Raw genomic sequence first — 6,000 nt, 5'->3', positions numbered from 1 at the left:
CTTTGTATCCCAGAGAGAGAGAGAGAGAGAGAGAGAGAGAGAGAGAGTTTGTGTGTGTGTGTGTGTGTGTGTGTGTGTGTGTGTGTGTGTGTGTGTGTGTGTGTGTGTGTGTGTGTGTGTGTGTGTGTGAGCATGTGCGCTGTCTTTTGTGATGGATGAATGACAGTCGGCATGGCAGCTCATCTCCTCTCAGGCGGCTGGGTGACAGAGAGAGATGTTACAGCACAGAGACAGCACACAGTCACACTTGCAGGCAGGTGTCAGACACACACACACACACACACACACACACACACACACACACACACACACGCATACACACACACACGGAAACCTATACACACGTATCCTGAGCATGCACCTGAATGCAACATCAAGACCCCCTTCTTTCCTTCCTGGCTTTCACCTGCCTCCCATCTCACAGCCCCACCACCTCTGTCTACCTGTCTCCTGCAACCCCCTCCACCCTCTCCATGTTCCTTGTAAGTGAGCTGTCTCTTTGTAGGCGGCGGCCTCCTCCTCGTCTCTTTCGTGGCGTCAGACCAGAGCCCGTCAAACGTTCACCCCCCTGACCCAATACATCCCATCCCAATCAATGGGACCGCCATGAAGATTTCACACACCTCAGGCAGGCGTGAGGCAAGAAGAGAAGGAGGAGGAGGAGGTGGAGGAGGAGTGTCCCAGTCGCCTGGGGGGGAGGAGAAATAGAGGAATGGGGGAGGGGGTGGGTGGAGGGTTGGGGAAGGAGGGTGATTTAGGCTGTCAGGGCGCCAGTTTGGTGGAGAGATGGGGCTTCTCTTCCTGAGTCAGACAGGGCCAATAACTCATTAGAGAGAGAGAGATGTAGAGGTGAAGATGTGGCAGAGAGGGAGATGAGGGGAGAGCTCCTCGCCACAAAAGCAAGGAGAATTTTTTGTTTCCTTTCTCTCCTTTTGCCGTTCTCAACCCTTCCTTCTGTCTCTCCTCTTTTTCTTCTGACCCCATCCTCCTCATCTCCTCATCCCTTTTTTATTACACCCCCCCACACACACACACCACTTCCCTTCTTTCCCTCAGCAACTCCCCCTAACCCCTCTCCTCCTCCTCCACCTTCTCCTCTCCTCCCTCCTTCCATCTGTCTTTCTTGCTGCAGTGCCCATGCTGCCAGGCAGTATAAATCACATCTCTGGGCTTGGCTGCAATGGGCCTGAAAATAAAAAGGCATAAAAGTGTCGGGATGAGCTACGGGCTGGGGGGGAGAATTCCTTTATGATGGGTCTAAATCCTCCTCCCGCCTCGCGTCCTCCCTGGCACACATACACACACACACACACACACACACACACACACACACACACAGAAACACATACACAAATTGCTTGTAGACGCATGCACATGCACAACATACGCCTCTGAAATGATCCCCCCAAACAGCAGCAGTTTGGGTCTCTCTCTCTTTCTCTTTCTCTCATAGACACCTGTACAACCCTCCAAACACACACACACACACACACACACACACACACACACACACACATACACTCTGCCACACATCATATTAAGCTCTTTGTTCGCTGTGATCAGAATTGAGATGTCTTCCCCGCGAGCTTTTCTTTAAAGGGACAGTTCAATGAAAACTCCAGCCTACGTTGACACCACCCTGTCACTGTCATCTGCCCTTGCTCACATTTCTCTAAGTGTCTGCAGTGACCAAACTGACAAACTGCTCTTCTTTTTCACCCTGAAAGAGCAGGAAGAGATAAAGGATGGTTAGAATGTCAACTACAAATTGGTAGCAGTTCATTACAATCGATTCAAATGTGCATGAGCAGGTTGAAAGAGCAGTCGTGATACTTAGAGCCCTTGAAGTATTTCACAACTTATTACCAGTGATGTAACTGCTAAAGGCATGAGGATCTGAGTTTTGAGCAAAAATGAAAGATCTGTCATTTGAAAAGAAAAAAGAAAAAGAAAAAAGCACACCAGCCCTTACAAAGTGGTGCAAAAACTAGAAGCTGCAGCTGATAAAAGGATAATGCTTCTGCAGACAGGGACTTTCACATTTTGGGGGCATCAAATAATGAATTTTGTTCAGAAAACTAATATACAAGGAGCTCCTCTAAGGTTTATTCTAGTGTTAATGAGGGGTAAATGCAGCGGGTGTCAGAGTAAATGTGCACCAAGTACCTGAAGTCGTCCTTCTTTACTGTTTAAGATGGATCTCACCCTGGATTATAGCACAAAGGAGAGTCACTTCACTGTGTATAATGGTAATTGTGGACAATTTATGATCCCTCCAGTCTCCATTTATGTATCGTTCTGAGTAAATAAACCAATAAAAAATGATTGAGGTGGCCTATAACATATTGAAATGAAGCTGCTGGCAGAGATGCATTGTGAAGGTTGTCTAAATGATTATGAGAATGAAGATGGAGGTGAGTGAAAGCACGTCGAATGGGCAACTCCATCAGCTGCTAAAATCAACCTATAGCTCAGAGTTCTCCTTTAATCTACGTCCCGATGTGCACTTTGTCAATTCTATTAGATCCCGCTGTGTGCGGTACGAACACATGCACGCACACACACGTACACACACACATGGAGTGATGATGATAATGGTGAGCACCTCCCTAGGTGAAGCCTATTCCGTCACAGTGGGAACCATCTCAGACCTAATTATGCTTGGATTGGCGTTTTAACTGTATTGATCAAAAACGCTGAAACAAACGAGAAATGCTTATCAAGCTGGAAAAGAAGAGCCCTTAGGAGTTGGTGTGTGTGTGTGTGTGTGTGTGTGTGTGTGTGTGTGTGTGTGTGTGTGTGTGTGTGTGCGCGTGTGCTCCACAGGAGTGAGTTAGAGTGATGGCTTAGGTCTAAGAGGTGGTGAGATATTGGTGGTTGTAAAAAATTGCAATTCTGAGCTTATGAGTTATTAATTACAGCCTCCCCTCCTTCACCCCTTTTTACCAGCCATTAGAAATACTGCAACACACACACACACACACACACACACACACACACACACACACACACACACACACACACACACACACACACACACACACACACACATTTCTACACACACATACTCACATATGCAGGCCTCAGGACATGCACAAACACGCACACATGCAGGATCACGCACACACTTGCACACACACAAATTAGCTCGTCCATACCAGCGCTAAGTGTACAATACCCTGCTCTGATGAGCAAGCTCCCGTCGACCTTGGAACTCTCTGGAAAGACAATGCAAGGGGAGTCATGCTGCGAAAGGGAGGAGGTGGGGGGGACAGATAAGGTGGAGGGAGGGATGGAGAGAGGGAGACAATAGATGAGAGAAGGAGGGAGGGAGGGAAGGAGAGAGTGTAAGTGGTGCTGCTCAGTATAGGGCAGGAGGGCAGTGCTCCCTCCCTCCTCTCCATCTCAGCTCATCTTGAATGCAAATGTGGTTTCTATACGGTTCCTTTGTGCCGCTTCTAACTGCTCCAGAGAGAAGCAATTACAACTGCTCCATTCACTCAGAGAGAGAAAGACACGCATGGATAGAGAAGGGTAATTAATAAAGAGATAGGAGGGATGAAGGAGGAAGAAAGGAGGTGAACGCGTACCTGTGGAGGAGCTTCCAGCAGGATTGGATTATCGATCGGAAAGGCAGCTTTGCTATTGACACACACACAGAAGCTGAAGCTGAAGCTGACCTGACTCGTAATTTCCAACTCCTCCACAAAAGGTCAAAGGTGAGAGGTCATTAGCATTACATCAGAAGTGTTATGTGGAGTGCGTGTAATGCATTATTACTCTGACACAGTAAATATGCTACATCTGTCTTCAAGTCGTTACTCCCCTGATCACTACTTCAGAGACCTGAACCTGCAGAATATATTGAATCAAAAGAACTCCATCTAGATATGACATCACCCTCCATCCCTCCCCGTCTTTCCCCGGACAGATAGTTGCAGTGCCAGAGCCGTATCCTATTGCAGTCACAGTGGCCGGGCGGCGCTGCAAGGTATGGTGGGAGTTTTTATGACAGTCATTTGGGCTGCTAATATGTCATCTCCATTAGCCGACTTTTAACACTCGCAGATAGATGGCCCTGTGACATTTATCCGTGCACGGGTCGTATTTTAGCTGTTAAATGGCTGCCGATGTGCGGAGTGCGTGCAAAATGAGAGTGTGTGTTTTAGGCGCGCGATAGCTGGGGTTGGGGAGGGAGAGCGAGGTGCATTGACTTTTAATGACACTCTATGCACTAGCACTTTAGAGGTAATAATCGCAAATACAATGCAAGCCTTCGCCTTTGACCCCCAAACCCTCTTGTTTGGTGCGAAAGAGAGAGTAGAGAGGAAGGTTGAGACTTCCAGGCCTCCATCCTCAACAGATAGACAGCCGAGGTACTGTGAGCCAGAGCCTGCAGCATCAGCAAAAAAAAAAAAAAAAAAACCAACTACAAAAGAGAACAGCTAATTAACTCCACAGCCTATAGAGAGAGGATGAGGGTTGAGAGGAAGACAGGAAATGAAGGAAAAGTGAGGAGGAAGAGCGATGGAAAGAAACTATGGGTGCAAAAATGAGCACAGGGGCAGGGTGAGAGTTACGCAGGCTAATTGCTCATATGGATTTTGCCATTGTTGGCTTTTGCAGGGTCAAGGAGGTGAAGCCATTGCCTGTCGTGACTTCAGGTGAAAGTATAAATGAGCTAATAATTTAGACTCATAAACTAATACTAATATTGACGGCCACTACATATACTGAAAAGCATTAGAAAGATCCCTGCCATAAAGCAGCTGTAAATATGATATACCATCTTGTCACCTTCCCCCTCCCGCACATAAAAACACCATCCACTATATGCTGCATCCAAGAAAAAACTGAGAATACGCTGTGTGTCATTTTACGCGTTGCCTTACGGGAGCTCAGTCACCTGTCCAGAGGCACTGAAGTTGACTAATGTGACAGAAAATTAACAATTAAAAATTTCACACAGGCCCAGAGCCACTGCAACGTGGTCCGTTCACAACTCAGTGGACACCCTAATTGCTTTGAAATACAATTGGGTTTGGGCTTTGTTTGGTGTTTTGGAGGTATGAAGCGCATCAATGCACACTGGAAATTGAGTTATAAATTACCAAGCTGAAATAGACATGTACCGTGAATACTCAATATCCAAATGCTAGATGTCCTCCCCTGCAAAAAGGCAGATGCGTGCATGCACACACACACACCCGCACACACACACACAAGATGCCGCCGCCTGCCGTTGGATTTCATTTTGTCAGAAAATTGACTTGCTCTGAAGCAAACAATGCATGTGTGTGTCGTGCTATACGCCTGTCATGGGGCACGTTGATAAGGTCAACTTTAACAGCACACACAACCACAAACCAGTGGGACTCGGAAAATGACAGTGGATGAGGAAAAGAGAAAATGTTCATTCATCCACAGCTTTCCCACCAGCCTGTGCGTGCGTGTGTGTGTGCACGCGTGCTCACAGCTGTGTTTTCAGACACACATACACTGTGTGTGTGTGTATGTTTGTATCTAGGTCTGTGTTTGCTGTATGAATACAGCTCAGTGGCTGGTGTGTGAAGTCACTGACAGCTTCATTATGGCTTGTGCGCACAGGGAGACAGCACCATCCAGGGGAAGGAGAGAAGAGGACAGAGACACGGGACAGGCCAGGTTTACTGTTGGGCCAGTCTACGTCAATTCAGCGGCTTGGGGGGGGGGGGGGGGGGGGGAGGGCAGCTGCTGTCTCTTTTAATGAGCCTTTGCTCCTTTCATCAGCTTTCAATTTACAGGGCTGTCCTGTGCTTGCTCTCTCACACACACACACACACACAGAAGCAGTCTTGTTTCTTGCAGGCAATTCCCCAGAGGAGTCTGTAATAGTTAAATTAATTTGCCATCTTCCTTTAATTAGACCATTTCACCTGGGAAGGTAGTGACACTGGGATGAAATGTGACCAGCACTGGACCTCCTCTCATCACTATCACCACACTGAAGATGCTTAACAT

This window comes from Chaetodon trifascialis, chromosome 17 (assembly GCF_039877785.1).
Source record: "Chaetodon trifascialis isolate fChaTrf1 chromosome 17, fChaTrf1.hap1, whole genome shotgun sequence".
In the NCBI taxonomy this organism is placed as follows: Eukaryota; Metazoa; Chordata; class Actinopteri; order Chaetodontiformes; family Chaetodontidae; genus Chaetodon; species Chaetodon trifascialis.
This window is presented reverse-complemented; position numbering follows the sequence as displayed.